The sequence below is a fragment of the Hippopotamus amphibius genome, chromosome 2, assembly GCF_030028045.1.
Source record: "Hippopotamus amphibius kiboko isolate mHipAmp2 chromosome 2, mHipAmp2.hap2, whole genome shotgun sequence".
Lineage (NCBI taxonomy): Eukaryota > Metazoa > Chordata > Mammalia > Artiodactyla > Hippopotamidae > Hippopotamus > Hippopotamus amphibius.
The window spans coordinates 160094673-160115544 of NC_080187.1; the positions used below are offsets into that span (position 1 = coordinate 160094673).

The 20872-nt window shown below is 38.4% G+C and overlaps 1 protein-coding gene across 5 annotated transcripts in view; it reads left to right on the forward strand.

Moving 5' to 3' along the window:
* Positions 1–20872, forward strand: part of SLC25A21 (solute carrier family 25 member 21) — a 478694-nt gene that overhangs the window by 167360 nt on the left and 290462 nt on the right. The window contains exon 2 of one of the 5 annotated variants that reach the window (XM_057720564.1): positions 12038–12151. The exons of 3 other annotated variants lie outside the window; for them this stretch is intronic. The gene's annotated coding sequence lies outside the window, so the exon portion shown is untranslated. Of the gene's footprint in view, positions 1–12037; positions 12152–19858; positions 20002–20872 lie in introns of all 5 variants that reach the window. One more of the 5 variants, XM_057720565.1, reaches the window with a different exon arrangement.

A 20872-nucleotide genomic window follows, 5' to 3' on the forward strand; every position in this document is an offset into this window, starting at 1 on the left:
TGGCTTGTAGCCTCATTCTCCCAACTTCAAAACAGCAGCATTGCATCTCTCTGTACCTTTCTTCGGCAGTCAGGACTTCCTCTGACCACAGCCGGGAAATGTTCTCTCTGATTTTAAGGATCCTTGTGATTAGATTGGGCCCACCTGGGTAATCCAGGATACTGTCTCCATCTTAAGGTCCTTGATTTAATTCCTTTTGTCATGTAAAGAAATACTTTAGGCTTCAGAGGTTAGGATGGGACATCTTTGGGGGCCATTATTTTGCCTACTGTACTATTTTTCCTTCCAAACTAGCTTTTCTTCATAAATTTCTCCTCTCTCTCTCTCTTTTTTTTTTTTTTTTTGCAAGAGGATGTTTTGTTTTTGTGAGCGGGTAGGTAATGAAAGAGGTGGCCTTTTTTGGTCTGTACATTTACAGTTCACGGTAAATGATATTGATGTCAAACGAGTGAATGAATGACCAGGCCACTCTCTTTCACCTGAAACTAATGGTAGGACATTTAAAGGAAAAATTACAAATTCATTAACTGTACATGTGTGTTTGTACACTTCCATTCTAAAGCAGTGGTTCTCAACCTTGGACTTATGTTAGAATCACCTGGGGAGTGTTTTCAAGTCCTGATACCCAGGCACACCAATACCAATTAAATCAGAATTGCTGGGGCTGGGACCTATCAGTGTTTTAAAAAAGCTCCCAGGTGATTCCAGTACATAGCCAGGGTTATGATGTTTTATGTCTTAAACTGTGTGACTTAATTTTAACTTGGGCAATGACAAGTGAAAAGCTTTTAATATTAGACTTTTATGTAGTAGATGCTCTTTGTATTGAATAACTTTGATTTGTAAGATCCTAATAAACTGATGAAAAGCATTATAGTTTCATGTATCAGCCGCAACCCATGACCTATAGTCAAAGACTTAAAGGCACCAAAGATTAATTTGCATTTTTAGAAAAATAGACGGTAAATAATTGATTTTGTTTATATTCTCCCTGCCAAATCTTTTACTATTATAAAAACCTGAAAAGCTTAACATTATCGGCCTTAGGAGCAAAATAACTAACACCAATTAGATATTAAAACTGCATAAGATAGAAAAATAATTGACAAATGGAAAACTTAGAATAAACATATTTATAATCCACAATTACAGTTAAGAAACTGTGGGATATTTGCTTTTTAGTAAATTTAGTGTTAAATTTCTATGATCTTAAGATTTGCTAGCCAGTATTACTTTATGTTGGATAAAACAGTACCAGTTCAACACACTTTGGGAAATATATTGAGACATTAAAAAAAAAAAAAATCCCAATAGAAAACTCAGGACAGACCTTTGAGGGTATCATTTCAGACAAACTTGAGTAGCCATTTGACCCAGCATCAGGGAAAATGGAAAGAGAACTTCAGTCATTTGCTTATTTAACTATTTTTAAAGACATAATTAGTTCTATTGAATTATTGCAGTGGAGGAAGGATAGAAATATGAGAACTGGTACAAAGTAAGAGGGGAAATAAAGGCAATGGTGACTCAACTTGAAAATTTCAAGAGCTAAATAATGTTGAACACAGGGACCACTTGGTTTAATGGCTTGTTTCCTTTTGTTTATAGCTGTGCACTAAGCAGGAGGTTCACGGGCCTGTGTATGGAGGAGGTGCTGGTGGGTTCAACGTACCTGCCTTCACTGACCTGGTGCTGCTCAGGGTCAGCTGCGGGCAGATCTAGACAGATGGGCGATAGTGCTGGTCTCTGTGTTTGTTCTCAGATGATGCTAGGTTCAGCTTACACCCCAGGCTCACATTCTGCCTGTTGTAAAATGGATTTACACCCGTTTAGAATGTGTAAAGCTGCTTGGACAGAGAACAGTGGGGATGAGGCAGCTGCAGACAGAATGTGGAAACTTATCTTGTCCTCTTCAATGAACATTCACATGAAGGAACAAAATCCATTTTCCAGCCATTTTATTGAATACTTCACAAACTCCCAAGTTTCTAAATAAGGATTAGTGAAGGGAAACATCTGATTATTTTCCCTATTCTCCAAAAGAATTGATTCCTCCCCTTTTCTGTTCCTTTTGTGCATTCTTCCTCTCCTAAAGGAAATAAACAGAACAGGATGTAGAATCTTTGGGACCACCTTTAAGTTATTTTCTTTTTCTAAACTTCTTTCCAACCTGAGAAGCAGGTAACATAACATGGTCTGGACAACAACATCTCTCCCCCCACCCCACCCCCGTCTGACCACTGAGGTTTTATTTATTAATCAGTTGTCACTCAGGTTATACCTGAGAGAAATCAGTTGTTAGAAAGTTAAATGTCTTCTTTGTACAGAGCTTGTTATCTCTGAGGTAACTAATATTGTGTATGACTCATTCATCATTAAGGGTAAGTGAAAAGAAGCTCTTCTTTTTACCAATGCAATGTAAAATGGAATGCTTTCCTTCCGGTAAATGGAATGCTTTCCTGGTAGACTTCTTTTGTTGTTGTAATTCTCATAGAGCATAGTCATTTTCTGGGTTTATGGTAAACTTAGGTGAAAGACTGTCAAGTGGCCAACATTTGGGGGAATGATGAAGTGTTCCTTTCCTTCCTTACAAATTTGCCCGAAGCTACACAAGTTTTCTAGGGATTTTTTTCCATGCAGAGAGCTGTATTAATCCCACATTAGTTAATATTTATGATGAAAACGATAAAATTTATTGTCTGGAAATGAAAATACCAATCTCTCATACCCAATTTGTCCGTTGTGCTTTGGTGCAACCTCAATCAAAATGGAGTTAATCAGGAGTGACCTCATAGGGTCACTAACTCTAAAATTAATTCTGGTTTTAATGATATATGTCTCTAATTTATACCTAAAAAGTGTGGACCACCTGTGTTGTTGACTGGTTGTGATCATCTTGAGACCTAAGGGATTTGTATCAAGAGAAAATCCAGACATGCAGGATACATGTTTCTTTAAAGTGATCCTATAAAAATTATTTTCTCAATTAAATCTGTGATTCACTTTTTATTTTGTAAAGCCATAAAACTCGTGGCTTTGAAATGACTGAATATATGTTTGTGATTTGTTTTCACTAGGCTCTTTCCTTACTACCTTCTCCAATGACACCATTCATGTAACGTAACCACAAGTCTTTTAAAGTGCATTTTGTAGTGAGGGCCACATTTGGCACTGGGCTGTAGCTTGCAGTGATACAATTTTATAGAAAATAGCAGTATTAATTAGATATATTCTGGTGAGCTAGATGTAATGTTTCTGATTGTTGTCTAAAGCCAAACAGGAAAATGTAAAAGCAATAATAAGTATGTTCTCCCTCATTCTGATATACCAGCATAGGCAAAGTTTTGGCTGGAAAAGCATAAGTGAGTAATTAGATAATTGCTGCCTTGATTGAGCTTAATAGGAAACATTTCAATTAGGCTAAAACTACATAGAAAGGAAGTGGGTTTTTTACAAAGGGAAACATTCCTTGTCATGCAACTGTCAGCCTGTGCCCACACTAAGAGATGGGATTAAGTGGATCTCTGCAAAGGAAACAAAAAAGAAATGATTGCGGTAATTAGACCTATACTTAAACATTGTGTCTTCTGATAGAATTTCTTGATGATTCTAGCTTCGATAACGCAGCCCCTAGAAATGTCTTGCCTGTAACAAATTACTGCCTTAAATCTGTGGCAAAACAAGTTCCTGGGAAAAAAAAGTTATGATTTTCTCATACTACAAAAACTAACATTCTAGAATTGCAGTCTTCTTCTCCAAGCCACCTGCACGCTAGCAAATAATCAGAAAATCCATTTGGGGCTAGTTTGCATGGTTAATGGTTTCTCCTTAGCATACCTTGAGTTTATGCAGCCAGTTGCTGACTCAGGGCTTGAACCAGATGTAAAAAGGCTCCATTCTCAGAGTAAGTGACCAAGGAACAGAGCTATTCTTAATATCCTGGGAGTTGAGGTAGTGATATGACCTCTCCAGCCCATCAGCATAGGGTTTTATCCATGGGGAGGGAAAATGGTTCCACCCACAGGTGGTTAAGTTTATGGGGTTTATGTAATTACTGATGCCACTTGGTGGCCCCCAGCCTGAGGCCTCACACATATAGACACTTAATAAATCGTCAATATTGTTTTCATATTGCTCTATGTGAAAAAGAGAATCACTTGAGCTCTTGCTAAATGAGAAATGGAGAAGCCACTGGTAGAACACCCAACTACTATGCCACCTCCTTAAAAATATGATATGTTGCCCACATCTGGTAAGGATCTTCTCAGGTCAAGCATAGGTCCCACTTAAGGTATGCTGAGTCCTAGGCATTGATGTTACTTGAAACAACCCCCAAAGCAGTTGATTCTGTCTCCCCCGAGTGGGCATCCTCTTCCCTGAGTGTTTCTGCTGTAAGAGGGAAGAGCCCAGGTTAGGAGGCAGCAGCTTGAAGAGATCGTGAACTTCCTTGTATTGTGTGGTGGTGAAGAGCATGTACTTTGGAATGAGGTAGGCCCAGTTTTAAATTTGGGCCTGCTGGTTGTGTGATCTTAGGCATGTTACTACACTTTTTCAAACCTTAGTTTCTTCCTCTGTAAAATGGGAATAATAGTATTACCTCCCTCCTCGGGTATCGTGAGGAATTAATGAAGTAATGCTGGTAAGGCCCTAGCACAATTAAGCACTCAAAAATGCTTGGCTCTTCTTCATATTACTAGAGGGTGAAAATGGTCATAATAGAGCAAAGTGCTTAAATGCTTTTTGAAGTCAGTGGTGCCAAGGGGTTGCTTCGTACCCTCCTCTAAACCAGCAGCCAAGTTCATAGGTTTTTAATGCCTTGTATCAGGGCCACCTCTCACGTGTGGCAGAGTGTAAAGCTGGTGTGAAGCTGAGGAACCAAAACCGAGAAGAGGTGAAACCTTGCATCAGGTGGTCCCCAGGAACAGTCCTCCCCCTTCTGCTCAGTGTTATGCAGCCGTCTGACAGATGGCCCATCTCCCATTGTGATCAGCTGCTCTGTACAGAAAGCAGCCCTCCTTGCTCATACCCAGGTAAAGCTGGCGGGCGTGTGATGTTCTTTCAGTGCTGATGACTAAAAATGCTCCATTTGACTATTTACATTATTAGGACTTTTACATAAAACAGGCTTCAGATGGAGTTAACATTTTAAAGGAGTCCATCTGAAGGGAAAACTGTATGCTGTTGTGATTTGCACTGATTTGTTTCCCAGCACATGCGGGTAGGAACTCCAATCCCACTGACCGTAAAATTAAAAAGCTTGGGACATGGCTGATTTTAGATTCTTAAAGTTAGATTCTTACAAATCAGCACTTTGCAGTGTGTAGAGTGGCCGTGGTAGGGAAGATTTCTTTGGGGGAGGAATTTGTATGCATATCATGCACCACATACAGAATTATTTCTATTTCTTTATTTCTCTTTCCTCAAAACCAACCATGATAGGTTAAACAGAAAAGACTTTCAGTGTATAAAACTCTCATTTAGTGTGTAAAACCTTCATTAGTTTTTCTTTCTTTGGGAAGGCGGCCTACTAAATGAGTAAGTGGAAGAGGATCCACAGATCAGTTCCATGGAGAGAGCTGGAATTAGTTCCATGGAGGGATCTGGGGACAGTTCCATGGAGGGAGGTGGGGACAGTTCCACTGAGATATTTTCAGTGTCCCCATTTGTCCTTAGACTGTTTATGAACAATTTTCCTGTGGGGACGTGCCGGCCTAGCATCTCAGGTAGATCCCACTTCTATGGCAAGACTCAGGTGCTGTGTGTGCCCCAATGGACAGAGACTGCTTGTCTTTTCTATTATACTTTCTCCCGTGTGGTTCTGTGTTCAGCACTGTGTCCTTTCCCTAAGAACCCCTTTCAGTGAGAGTTCTATTTTATGACAGCAGCTTGACTTGCTGCCAGAGAAGCTGGAAATGAAGGAAGTTTAAGATAAATATCAATGATGATTTTTTTTTTCTTGGTCACTCTCTCTTGCTCTTTTTTTTTTTTTTTAAAGGAGAGTCATATGCTCATATCCTAACTTGTCCCAGTAGAGGGTCAATTACAACCAGTTGGCTGTAAATCCAATCCAAGAAAAACACGGAGAGAAGGAACTGTAGCACTAGATACCAAGGGTCTCTAGAATCACTATAAATGTTTAAAACGTGTCAGCTGTGAACTCAGGGCCTTTAAGTGATATTTTAGGACCCAGCTCTTCCCAACATGGCCCCAGATGAATAAAAATTAGCAAGGCATTTTTGTATGGTTAGATATTTTTTTCTGGAAACTGTTTCAAGTTAAAACAAAGCTGTAGTTTAGACTTCATAAATGACGTGATTAAAAGTTCATTAGCAGGCTGTCCAGAGTCAAAATTAAACTGTAAAAAACTGATTTGTTTAAGGCCTTTTACCACCCAAGGTCTTTAAGATCATCATACCTCCACTCTTGCTGACCTAAGCAACATTCAACATTCACCCCTTCCGCAGTATCTAAAGAAGTATCTAAAGTATATGTTGAGAGAGAGGGTCTTCACAATGTTCATGGCAATAATAACAATTACATTTTAGAAATTAAAAAGAGTTTTGGAAATGGCAGCCCATGGGGAGCCTTTCTGACAACATCTATACCTCAACCATCGTACTTTTAAACAGTTTTGAAAACCAAGAGTTAAGAGAACTTAATGTACTGAGGAGAACTAACAAAGATTCTGCATTGCAGCAACAGTTGCTCACTTCCTGGGGGAGAGCAAATGGCAAAGCAAGCATTTTTTGGCTCTTCATCCAGGTGAGAACTGAGATCCAATTTCTTCATCCTGCACATACGTACAATATGAAATATGATAATTTTAAAATGAGAGCAGTAATGACCCTTTGCCAAATGGCAGTAATTGCTTTCAAAAAATTGATTTTTGCGTTTTATGAGATGTTTGTCTTCTATCTAATAAGCTTCTTTAAGACATTCTGGCAATGTGCTAGAATTCTAGGTTTTTGTCCTGTTATTACCAAACTATGTGATATTTAGCAAGTAATTGAACCTCTGTAGGCCTTATTTCCTAATCTATAAATCAAGGGTGTTTAATTAAAGGTTTAGATGACCATTTCCAGTGCTTTCATTCCAGAATCTATGAGCCACGTTATTCATTAAACCTCAAACTTGGCAGTGAATCAGAATCAGCTAGAGAGCTTTAAAAAATACAGATACCTGGGTCCCATCTCACAGAAATTCCAATAGAGTATGACTGGGTGAAGCTTTTAAAAGCATCAAAAAAGTAGATGTTCAACTAGGGGTGAGATTGCAATAAGTGGTTAACTCCTTGCCAGGTCCTTCTGTGTTTCTAGATAAAGCAGCCTGATCTGAGCAATTGAAACATGATAAAATATCTTATGAAACCTTTCCATTTTGGTGTCTATATCCTGGATGCCCTCTCCCCTAGGCCAGTACTTTGAAAGTACCATGCTTTCATGTTGCCACATTACAAAATGTAAGCATCCAGCATATGAACTCACCTGTCATGTATATGGTAGAACGGTGTATATGCCAACTGATGTGTGGGTACTAACTGTGACCTGTGTAAGAAGCATGTCATGTTTTATCTAGCTCATGAAATTGTCTTAAGGGTAGATACTCAAACTTGATAAGGAGGCATAATTAGAGGATAAGGAAATATCAGGCAATTCTACGTTTAATCCTTGTAATCAGATAGGCATTGGTAGTCCATTCTACAGATAAGGAAAATGTCTCATCGAGGTTTTACCTCTCTTACTCAAGATTACACAGGTAGGGGACTTCCCTGGCGGCATAGTGGTTGAGAATCCACCTGCCAATGCCTGTTGGTCTGGGAAGACCCCATGTGCTGCAGAGCAAATAAGCCCCTGCGCCAGAACTACTGAGCCTGCGCTCTAGAGCCCACGAACCACAACTACTGAAGCCCTCCTGCCACAACTACGGAAGCCCACGTGCCTAGAGCCCGTGCTCTGCAACAAGAGAAGCCACCGCAGTGAGAAGCCCATGCACCACAACAAAGAGTAGCCCCCGCTAGCAGCAACTAGAGGAAGCCCGTGTGCAGCAACAAAGACCCAACACAACCAAAAAAGAAGAAAAATAATAATATATATATATATATATAAAGATTACACAGGTAATAGGTGGTAGGAATGGGACAGGTATGTCTAAGTCCAGAGGCTGTGGTTTCCGCACAAGGCCATGTGCTGCAAAGAAGGGAAGAAGGCCATTCTGTATCAACAGGGCTTTTTAGGTGCTCCTATGGTCATTCTTACACAGGTATGTCTAGTTGGAGGGCTATCCATGGTATCCCCAGGCTCCACTCCATAATACAAGAGCCCTTTAACTTGGAACTTTAGGAGAATAATGAAAAGGAATACTTGAGAATGGTCAAACCCATATGGAATAACCATGGTAAGGACATGATAAGACTAGCTCTCTTAAACCCATAATTTGTAGCACAAATTGTTACTGTCTTTTTGGAAAGTAATTTGGCAGTATACATCAGGAATCTTAATTACATTCACATCCTTTGACCTAGAACATCTACTTCTAGGAATCTGTTTTTAGGGAATAATTATTGGTGTGAACTAGTATTGAATAAAGATAATGTTCTTTAGAACATTATGTATAATAGGAAAAGAGGGAACAATCTAAATATTTAGTGAAGGTGAATAGTTCACTATACTTAAGTACATCCATATGATGAAATATTATGTAGCATCAAAAATAATGCTTATGAAGAGATTTTAATGAGGTGAGGAAATTTTAATGGTATTATGTGAAAAAAAGATGCAAAACTATATGGTATGATCTCAGCTATGAAAATAAAGGATATAAGCATTAAAAAACCCAAAATGTTAACAGTAGTTATCTCCAGGTAGTAGGATTATTTAAACCAAATAAAAATAAGGTTTACTTTTAAATACTTTTTTATGCATTTAATTTTTTTCTAAAATGATCATGTATTCTTTTAATAAGTGGGAATCACATTAAAATATACTTATAAAAATAATCATAGTTTGGATAAAAAAAAAGATAGGACAGAAATAAATTAAGAATAGTAGACCAGAGATCTGAGTTACAAGTAAGTCTAAGCAAACTCACCAAAATGCCATTTATTTTGGTAGAAATCCTTCCTCTCTAATTGGACTACATTTTCCCCTTGTGTCAGATTCGGGGAATGAATCAAAGTAACGTTGATGACCTTTTTATCGTTAAGGTTTTAAAAACACTTATTCTTATCACACGCTTGCTATAAAGAGTCTCCATTTTCTGATAAGAACAAAATAGAAGTGTTACCCAATAATTTCTCTCGTCTCACTTTTTTTCCTGCCTTGATAAAGTAATCAGGCTGTAGCAGAGATTCCCATGGTGTTTCAGGGGCATTAATAGTTTTGTGACATAGGGAAAGATCAATCCAGATAAGCATATAGACACATAAAGACAAATTATGACTGGTTAGGAACTCTGAAGGGCTCCACTACTTAGTACCACTGAAACTGGATAAATTAGAAAGCTAACTTTCAAAGCATTCCTGGGATTGCAAGAAGCCAGTGGAAGTCTTAAGGGCAAAAACAAAAAATAAGAAACAAATAATGTCCAAACAAAAAACATAATAATAAAATAAAAAATAACAAAACAAAACAATGAAAAGTACCTTACCCTTCAAAACAATTCTTCCCCCCAAACACTCAGAGACCTGAAATTGGAAAGGAGAGCAGTAAATGGTGGGATAAGGAGACAGACTGAGGCTTGCTGTAATATGAGATTGCTAACTCAAAACTTCTGAATTAGCCAGGATTCTCTGTAGGGGAGTTTACATGATGTCATACTGGTTGTGCCTTAGGCTCCTGGTAGAAGCAAACCCAAATCCTCTTTATGGGAAAGCAACCTCACTGTAGGCCTTTAGGATTCCCACAGATTAAGTCCAATTAGATATGAGATTATAAGGATCAACCAAGCAGATAAGTGGGGGTGGAGGCCCAGCAGGGTCAGGACATGGGCTACATAAGAGGGAATGAGCACATAAGTGGATGGATTGAGGATAATGAGAATAAAATTTCTTATTTTTGGAGATAGATGTTACTAATATGAAAAGGGAGAATACAGAATAAACCTTGTGGCATTGAATTGGAATTGCAAATATTGATGTGAACTCATGACTTTCAATATATGTAGGTAGATACAGAAATAAATGCAAATCTAAAAATGTGTGTATATAGATATGTGTGTGCATGCATTTTGTTGCTCTGTCCACTTGAGAGTGCCTGAGAGATCTCAGTAGTAAAGAACACACCTAATACCTAAATCTTGGTTTCTAAATACCACTCTCCACCTAAAGGAACTAGGGCTCTTTGGAGAAATGGTGGATTTCAGGACTGGGGCAGGGGTAGTATAAGATAAGATTAGAATGTCTTATATCAGAAAGTAAGGGGACTTCCCTAGTGGCACAGTGGTTAAGAATCCTCCTGCCAATGCAGGGGACACAGGTTCGATCCCTGGTCAGGGAAGACCCCACATGCCGCAGAGCAACTAAGCCTGTGAGCCACAACTACTCAGCCTGCACTCTAGAGCCCATGAGCCACAGCCACTGAAGCCCGTGCGCCTAGAGCCCATGCTCTGCAACAAGAGAAGCCACTACCATGAGAAGCCTGTGCACCACAACAAAGAATAGCCCCCACTCACCGCAACTAGGGAAAGCCTGTGCGCAGCAGTGAAGAACCAACACAGCCAATAAATAAAATAAATAAATAAAATAAAAAAAAAGAAAAAGTAAGGACATATTCAAAGAATGATGGGGATGTGAAAAGGACATATAAAACCGTTTGAAGGGGCTCTCACTGGCCAAATCTGGGACGATTTGAGCATTAAAATAATGATACTCATGAATTCTATCACATTGAATAAAGTAGGAAGCCAGAGTCCTCACTGATATAAAGTAAATGAATGAATAAATACATGGAGGTAAAAGTTCTTTTTTGTAGTAGAATGCTGACTATTAAATGTAGAGGAAGTAAATGGGATCATTTCCAGTGGACAAATCGCAGTTGGGTATGGACGGGCAAGCCTGGTTTCTTTGAGTATGTAAGGACGTTCATCCATATTTTAACTCCATATTCATCGCTTGTTTGTGTAGGTGTTAAAATGTCTCAGTAGCCCCACGGAGAACCCAGAGAGAAAAGGAAATTCTAAAATGTAACAATACCCTCCTTTTGGGGGCACATTATTTCATATTCTTTCCAGTAGTCTCTGTCTTTCAAACAATTGCACATAATACCAGAGTCATTGCAGTTCTTTGTTTACAAAATTGTCCCTTAAATAGCCTTGATGGGGCAAATGAAGAAGAGATAATAGATTATACAGAATCCAATTAATTTTGCCACTATTCTGAGGTTACTTGAATGTATTACCATTAAATACATGGGGTAAGAAAGGCAGAGGTAATATAAACCTATGAGGATAGGGGGTTTTTTGGTCTGTTTTTTTACTGCTATATATCAGCACCTGTGCCAATGCCTGGTATATAGTAGGCACCCCAAAATGGTTATTAGCCATTCCTGTGGCCTATTTTGAAGAAAATTAAAAAGATATTAGTCTTTAATGTAGGCTTGGAAAAGGAAGCAAGTATGTTTCCTTAAATAAGGGGAATGTTATTTAGTAAAATAAATCTACATTAGCCAATTAAAAATATCACTCTACTTAAAAATGTACTAGAATCTTTGATGGTTAAGAATGCTGTTACTCATGTATTCCTGTGCTTTTTTTTGTTGTTAGTTTTTTTCCCCCATGCTTATTATTATTATTTTTAAAATTTTGCTTTTTTTCACGTGTGCAAGCCCAACAGGATGAAAATAAGGTTACTGTGTTGTGATTTTTGAGTACTACTTTACTCTTTTACTATTTTGGGACACTGCAGGTTTATTCATTGAGGAGTGCTTGCACTAAGAATGACACTATGAATAATACACAATGAATAATTTAAATTCTTAAATGAGTCACACTTTCTGTGATGGTATATTTTCTTTTTTTTTCTTTCTTTTTTTTTTTTTTTCAGCCGTGTTGCGCGGCATGTGGGATCTTAGTTCCCCGACCAGGGGTTGAACCTGCACCCCCTGAAGTGGAAGCACGGAGTCTTAACCACTGGACCGCTGGGGAAGCCCCTGTGATGGTATATTTTAAAAGATCTTCCTATATGACATAAATTATTTAAAAATGAGTTTAAAAGATTGCAAAATTAGTTCTGCATTCAGTTGGTGCTGAACTTTTACTGTTGCCTATAAGCACTGAGATCACATAAGGTTGACGGGCACAGACATTCTCCATGTTTTACAAGCACTTTCCAGAATATTTCGCTATATTACTCTAAAAAAAACAAAATTATAGGGATGGTCAATAGAAAACTCAGAGTATTGCTTGCATGATGCCAAAACAATCATACAGTTAAGTAAAAGTGCAAAGAGTGAATTCAATTAATATATAAGCCTATTGGTATTAAGTGAGGCAAATACTCAGTTCAGTGTTATTTTTTTTTAAGTAGTTGTTTGTCACTGTAATATACTCAGCCTACACTTTAGTAAATAAATAGAAGGTAAGGAACAACCCCTTCTTCTGTGATGGTCTCATCCTGCAAGCCAGAAAAAACTGTCAGTGACCTTAAGGTTGCCCCGTAGATAACTACCATTGGGTGAAAGCACTGGACTAGGTCCAGGGGGAATATAATCAGAGAACACACTGTGTCTGCTCGCCAGGATTTTATGGAGACTATTTTTGAAAAGGAACTCTCATTGTCTAATGGAGAAAGGGCTTCCAGGCAACAGATTAGGAATTTTTGTTTTCTCTATTTGAATCTCTCTGGCCTTAGAGCTTGTTGGATTATAGATCTGCAGAGCCTTTGCCCTGTGCAGGATTCTCCTCTCTCTGTACAGAAAGTCAAAAATGAAGCTATGTTAGCACTGTGTCTAATTTACACACAAAAACTTTTAAATTGGATTTTGTGGGCTTGGCTTTTTCTCCATAGTGTGTTATTTATTTAACAATGAAAAGATTATTTTTAGACAGCATAAGCAAGTTTTAAAAAGTACTACCTCAACTAGTTGTTTAGATTACCTCATGATCTTCTATATTAATTTTTACTAAAATTTTTGCTGACTTGTTTTCCAAAATAGTAATATAAGCTCTAAGGTAAAAGACGCCATATTCTACTTAGTTTGAGTAACTCAAAGGACCAGGTACTTGGCAAATACTTGGGTTTTGAAAGTACTGAGATCGTGATGTCTAACTGGTTACAGCATATTGTTGTCTTACGGGAAATTGTCTTTTAAAGACTAAGAATAGCTGCTTTATAGCAGTGATCAGTAAGTTAGCTAACAAAGCAATGAGCCTAGCAACGTTGATGAATGGCTTAGGCACTGACATCATCTAACTCTCTGGGGAAAGAACATTCACTTCCAACCTAGTTGAGAATAACTAAGTCAAAATAGAAAATGACGTACAATACGCAAAACTCAATCCAAGCCAAATAATTGTAGTATTCTAGAGCATACTGAAAGTATGTGGGTATTATCTTTTATAATTTTATATTACATTAGATTGTATATTCTACTTTGAGGCATGAGTATTGTCATGAAATAGAATTTTTTAAAAAAATGTATTTATTTATTTATTTGGTTGTGCTGGGTCTTAGCTGCGGCATGCATGTGAGATCTAGTTCCCTGACCAGGAATCAGGCATCCTGCAATTGGGAACTCGGAGTCTTAGCCACTGTGCCACCAGGGAAGGCCCTAGAATTTATTTACTTATGTATGTGGATGAAAAATTACTCCTGCCATATCAGTAAACAAAGGATGTTGCAGCCATCAAGCCATCAGCCACTGCAGCCACCTCCAACTGTGCACCCTGAGGGGACTCGGTTTGAAGAAAAGCAGGATACCGCCCTAGATAGTTAAGGTGCATATCAAAGGAATGATTTCAGTGAGCCCAGACTCTTGCATCTTCCCATACATTGAAAAGCACTGAATTCATGAACTCGAGATGTCTGGTTTTCTTTAATTAATAGCAATCTTTTGATGTTCTGACTACCTGGTTTTTGTTGCAAAACTCCTATATATTCTACTCTCCTCCCTTACCTCTTCAGAGCAGTCCCTCAGAGCGATCTGAGTAGCTGTTTTCCAGGCTTACGTCCTCAGTTTTGTCCACTGAATAAAACATAATTCGCAACTTTTAGGTTGTGCATTTTTTTCAGTTGACATATACATGTATTTATTCATATACATGCATATACATTTATTATTTATATACAGATGAGTATTATCCATCAAAATTGTCACCTTAGAATTGTTGCTGCAGTTCTGCCACTGCTCAAAAATTTTTGTCTTAGAGCTGGGTTGAATCGTGGAAGAAAACCACTAATCACTCATATAGTACTTTGCAGTCATACCTTGATTTAACCAGATGGTATCCAGCTTGGTCATGTTATTGCCCATGGTTGCCTCCAAATTTGGATATTTACAAAATTCAAATTAACTCACAAAAGAAAAACTTTATGACCACCGAGGGGAATATGAAAATTAAAAAAGGAGAAGGAAAGAAAAAGCTCTGAGGACATTTCCAAAAGAAGAATTCCTGAAGTGTCCTGTGCAAAGAGAATGTTCCTGATATACATTTGCCTTAACAAGACTACAGTTTTGAAGGAGAAAAACGTGTTTCAATTTTGAAAATTAAGTGATATCTTTATATTTTAAGTAATATCTGCTTTCCCTCTTTGGGAATGATGTGCAGTATAAATAATTCTGTCATAGGTTATACTATATAATTGATAGTATTTAAGAAAAACTTTATTAAAAGATCCCATTTGCATTAGAACATATAGAAAATTGTTGTGTTGTAACATTTTCCTCCAAAGGCCATCTTGCTGTAAGAGAGGAGAGGTATAAACAAACATTGTTTTCTTAAGAATTTGGGAGGAGGCAGTGGTAGCTCTTTGAGAATTTAAGGTTCCCCACCAGTGTTTGTGTTTCATTTTTAGGAGAATCTATATTATTTCCAGTGGTTTTATGACATAGCAGACATTTTCAGGAAGCCCTCTCCTGCAAATCTTTTTTACTTATTAAAACACTTAGCATTTACTGTGTGCCAGTGGGTCTGCAAAGCAAAGAAAATAAGACAGTCCTCCCTCTCTGATCAATCCAAATGCCTTATTTATAACAAGAAAAAGAAGAGAAAGTGTTCTTTCAAAAATGAGCCACATCTCCTCCTCCCCAAATTTTACAAAACCCATGTTTAAACTATAGAGGACAGATCAGGCAATTGATCACTAGGTCAGAAAAATAAACTAAGGGAAGAGGATGGAACAAATCAAATGAAGGTAAAAAAAAATTAGTGCCTTGAAAGCAAAGTCCTAAATAGAAAAGTGTAACACATTTAGGAGGAAATATAGGTCATGTAAACATTTTGTCCTCCATGTGCACAAAGGGAAAACTTAGGATTTTGAAAAATTCTGAATAACATTTACTCCCGAGTACATGTGGTCTAGCTGAGAAAAAGATTGGAGCAGTTGCAGTGATGACTAGCTGGTGGGAAATGGGGCCCAAGGTCTTGCATCCATCAGGGAGGCGGGAAGAGATGACTAGTGCTTTTCCCACAAGGCTCTCAAAGCAGGAGGAGGAACTCGCATAGGTAGCAGGTGTGGCAACAAAGCAAGGGGCGCACACCTGAGGTGCAAATCCTAAATGAAACTCAGTTCCTTCTGAAGCTGAGCCTCTGCTGTCCCACCTAGTGCCTGGTGAGTGACTCAGCAATTTCCAATAACCCTGGTTTGAATCAGCCTCACCCTGAGGGTGAGGTCCTTCTGGAGCTTGGAATAGCAGGAGAGGTGAGATGCAAATCCTCTCACCATAGCCGGACCCAACTTTCCACAGGCACTTTGCATTTGAGTTTTTTTCATCTACAGGCCATGGCTTGTTCTTAAGGAACCGCTAATCATTTAATTTCAGTGATGCCTAACATGTGGGCTAAACAAAATCAAATGATATTATAGGCAACAACAGAGAGATGTCTGAGAGGTGACTGTGTAGCTATGAGCCTTGTGAAGATACTCGAAATAGGTTAGGGTTTGCCCACTGAAATTACTCAGGTCCCTGGGGCCCTTCCAATCACTCCTTGCTCAGTACTGATCTCACCTCTATATGTTCTCGTATGACATTTACACAAGGGGGCCCCCACCACTTTTTGGGAACCTGCCTACCATCATTTCATGGGCTCCTTGCACGTTCCTTTTCTCCTGTGCTGCGTGATTGGTGGTCTGCTATACACTGTGCAGATGTTCTCCTGTGCTATTTCATGATTATTTTTCAAGTGGCCTCTTACTCAAGGGATGGCAGGTCAGCACATGGAAACATCTGCTCTTACCATTTTTCTAAGCAAACAGCAGATGGCATTGCTGCTGTCCTTTTGATCTGGAGTAAAAACTCCCATGGCTAAGGTGTTGGTTTACATTGACGCTGCCTGGTAAGGGACTGCCTGAGGGTCTGCCTCCCCCAACAGTAGCACTGCTTACACATGTTTTCTCTGCAACTCTCATTTTTAGTTTGTTTCTTCCTGGGACTCTACTTCTGCAGGGTGTCTTGAACTTTTTGATTCTTCCTCCCGTGATTATTGCCTGATCACCTCACTGATATCGACCATAGTTCCCAGGTTTCTCCCCATTTGTCACCTGTTGGGGCTCTACTCCTGTTTGCCAAAGAGGAGTCAGAACTGTCAGTCTGGGTCACCTGAGGATTTGGACACTGGATGTGTGTGTGCCATGGACTAAATAAGGTTATCTGGAAAATAGCTGAACCACCAAACTTTTTCTAGGTGCTTGTTAAGCCAAACAAAACCATCTAAAAATTACCTTTTTAACAGTTGGATTTGTAAAACTTTAACATATGCATTCCTTTAAGTCTGTACCCACTGAACAACTGTTATCTTTATAAGCAGCAAATATACGAAGGAAGTTTCCTCTTCAACTTTGTTTTCTAGATGGAGTGCTAGTGTGTTGGAAGAAAAAAATCTTACATTTTTCCCTGGTTATATTGGATTTTCAATGTATATTTCATTGTAATGTAACCTGTAGTCATTTGCTGTGCTTCCTCATTCTCTAGTATCTTTGTTTGGTAAGGGTGTTTCTTCTTTGATGTCATCAATCAAATTCTTTATGTATGTCTTTACTCCTTCTTCCTAGTCTTATATATCCTGCCAAGAGTTCCAAGAAGCTTCAGTTTCCTCATATGTAAAATGGGGATATTTAAAGTCTTTTCCTTATAGAACTGATTAAATGAGGATTAAATGAGATAATGTGTCTCAAAGTGGCAGTCATCATCTTCTTCTTCATCATCATTGCGTCATTAGTAGGTCAAGGAGTCAAAAGACCTAGCTTGATCATTTCCATGCTGAAATGTTGGGCACTATTATTCTCTCTTCTTTCTCACCGTAGGTCCAAGTTTGATTGCCTTTTATTATACTACTTGATTTCTTGTTTTGTGTATTCCAGCTCTGCATCAATTTTTTTATATCCCTAGAGAACTATACTCAGATACAGTTCTTGAACTGTTTTTGGTCTTACTTGATATAAATATTATAGCTTCTTGGCTCAAGAATCCCCAGGTTCATACCTATAACGTTAACATGGTATAGTAATTACCACATTTAAAGATTTATTCTAATCTTTGCTTTTGGTTGTTAGCAAAGGAAAAAAACTACACCCATACAGTTAAACCCTCACAGAGAGATTGAAATACATTGAAACATGCTGCAGAGAGAGTCCATACCTTTCCATATATTCCCAGTTTGCTACCCTCTCCTCAGAGTTCCACCCGCTCTGATCTGCACACCCTGTGGTGATTCAAAATGGCAGGCATGCGTGCATGTTGATTGCCTCTTGTGTATCAGGTGGCCAAGCTATGGTAACTCCATTCCATTTAAGTTTTATGCAACTACTAATGTCTGCTATATTCTTGCAGATCAGACTTCAAAATGGCCCAGTTTTTTAGCATATGTAATTTCTCATAGCAAAGTATTTGGAGGCTCAGGAAATGTAAACTTTTAGAATATTTGGCAGCCACCTGCAGTGATTAGAAACAAAGAAAGAATATGTGTGCCTCCTGTTTTTTAAGACAAGTTCTCAAATGTAGAAGAGTTGTCACAATGAAGGTCTTGGTACATGCCACTCTTTGAGAATTATTTTAGCAAATAAAAAGGGAGGAGTAGAGGGGATATTTAAAAGAAAGTGAGTCATGTTTCCAACAAGAAAAGGCAGTCAGCGACTTTGTGTGGAAACAATGCAGGAGCACGTCTGTTAACGACTAAGTCATTCTAGAAGTTGGGATTACCAAGAGTCAGTAAACTTTAAATACTGGTGATTAGTTTACGTAACACTGGAAAAACAAATCTCTTTCTATCTTTCAAACAAATATTTCTGGCGAGCCCATCCCAGTGTCCTTTTATTTCGCTTCCACTCAACTCTTTTGGAATTTGTCAAATCTTCTTATTCAAACGTTGCTCTCTTTCTCCCCTCATGTGTAGCCTTAGGAATAAGGCTGTCCCCAAAAGAGTTTTACCCATTCTTAGCTAATGTCTTTCTTAATTTAGTACCACATTTGATTTTGTCCTTACAAATTCCGATTTGAAAATTCAGTTTGCCACACTTCCCTCTCCTGCCCCAGTTAGGCCTGATCTTTATCCTTTAAATGAATGCTCTTGTGCTGTTTCCTTTCCCCTTTCCCCTGACAGCTTTCAGTTCGTTTCTCCATTTACTTTGTTTCCTTCAGTCTTTACAACTTATTTTACAATCCAATTGGATCAATTTAACTACGTATTGTAACTTATTGTACTTTCAGTTTAATTCTCATGGCAGAAACCTTTCCTCTTACTAGTCAGGTAGTATTTTCTGAATCAGTATATTGGTCAGTTTTCCATTCAAGGAGGTTAACCCCAAAACTGGCCCTGGCCTCTCCTCTGAACTCAAATCTGTCTTTCTCATCTGCTATTGAACAGCAATTACATTGGTGTCCCTCCAACGCTATAAACTCATAATGTCCCCATGTTTGGTAATGGAATCACTCAGTTATCCTAGCCAGCAGATTTGGAGTTTTCTTCGCCTTATGCTTCCTCCTCTTGTTCCACATTCAACTGTCCACCACATCCTGTAAAGTCAGCTTCTGATGTGTTCTTCCCATTGATATGCTCATTCCATGCTTATGTCACTAAATTCACTCAACCCTTCACCACTTTTCTCCTCCTCCATTGTTCCCGACTTATAACTCATCCTCCTACCACTACCACCACCCCCGCCACATGTCCCACCCTCAGCTTCCCTGCCTCCTGCCACTTCCAATCCATCTTACACACAGATACTAGATTTTTCTTCCTAAAGAAGGCTCTGATAGTTATTTCTGCCCCAAATCTTTCAATGCCTCTCTGCTGCCTCCTCCCTCCCTTCCCAAACACTACCTGCAAGGATATTGGTCATTCTTCAAGACCTGCTCCAGGAAGCCATCCTTGGTTCTGCTATTTGCTTCCCAAGCCTGCTGGCCAGTCTCACTTTGCTTGTTCCTCTTTCCTAGTCTGCCAACGTCTGTCTCCTCTTATAGCTTATTGTATTTCTTTCTTTTTGACTAGAATTTAATATCCATGAGAGTGACAACCATTGCCTTAATTATTCTGGTACTCTTCATGGTGCCCAGAATAATGCCTAATACATGCTTGGTACTTGATAAATATGTATATGTTGAAATATATAATTAAATATTAATCTCCAATATTTTCACTTATTTGTTTTGTTTTGTTTTTAACATTATACTCACAACTAGTGTTTCTTTACTTTTTGCAACACTTCAAGACTCAGGACCTCCCCTTCCCAACCAGTTCTTGTACTTTGCAGAAGAAAGTGGGAAAGAATCCCTCAAAAGCCTGTTATCACATTTGGATTAATGAGGAAATGCTGAAGGAACTCAGAAAGTTCGTTTCAGTTTACCCTGCTTGGTGAGCTTACATATTTACCTGAACTTTAAAAATCTTGAAGAGTTTTGTTTGCTTATATTTTTATCTCCTTTGCTAAGAAGTCTTTGAATCCCTACAGGCAGGGACTGGTTGAATATATTCAGTGCATAAATGTTGAATATACAAATGAATGTATGAATATAGACTGTATAAATGTAAAAGAAGCTGGATGTTTTAACATAACTTCTTTTAAGAGCTCTTCGAAGAGTAAAAGATTAGTAATATGACTAACCAGTAGTAATTAATTAGCATTATTTTTAGTTCAGCACAAGGATATCTGCTTGAAAATATGAGGTTGAACTATATGAAACTGAAGATGTTTGAGCATTTTAATAAAAACAGCAATTTCACATGGCTCAACCTATGTAGGCATGGAGTAGGACCAGTCTTGAATCTCTAGAATTAAATGTTAGTACTTCTGGTCAGTGTACATCTGGTTCTTTCTTCACCCTAAACTGGTTTTTTATTTTACTTTTGACTCAGCCTATGGAGATAAAGTGCTAATTAGTAATTCTACTTGTTAGTCATTACTGGTAATTATTGCCTTTATTCCCTGCAGTTATGGGTTCATATTAGTTCATAATTAGTTGGTTTTATTATACTAGTAACTAAAATATAACATTAATTGAGTATTTCCTTTTCTTTGATGTTGGCCTAAAGATATATACATGCCATGTCATGACTGTGACTCAGCAACTTTTATGCATGTTGGTAACTTATGCTCTTAAGCTCATCCATTCATTGACGATTCCATCAGCCAAGTGTTTCTTGAGCACCTACTCTGGGCATACCACCTCAAACAACATAGGGCTCCTGGCCTCAAGGAGAGATGGTATGAAAAGTGCCTGGCCTA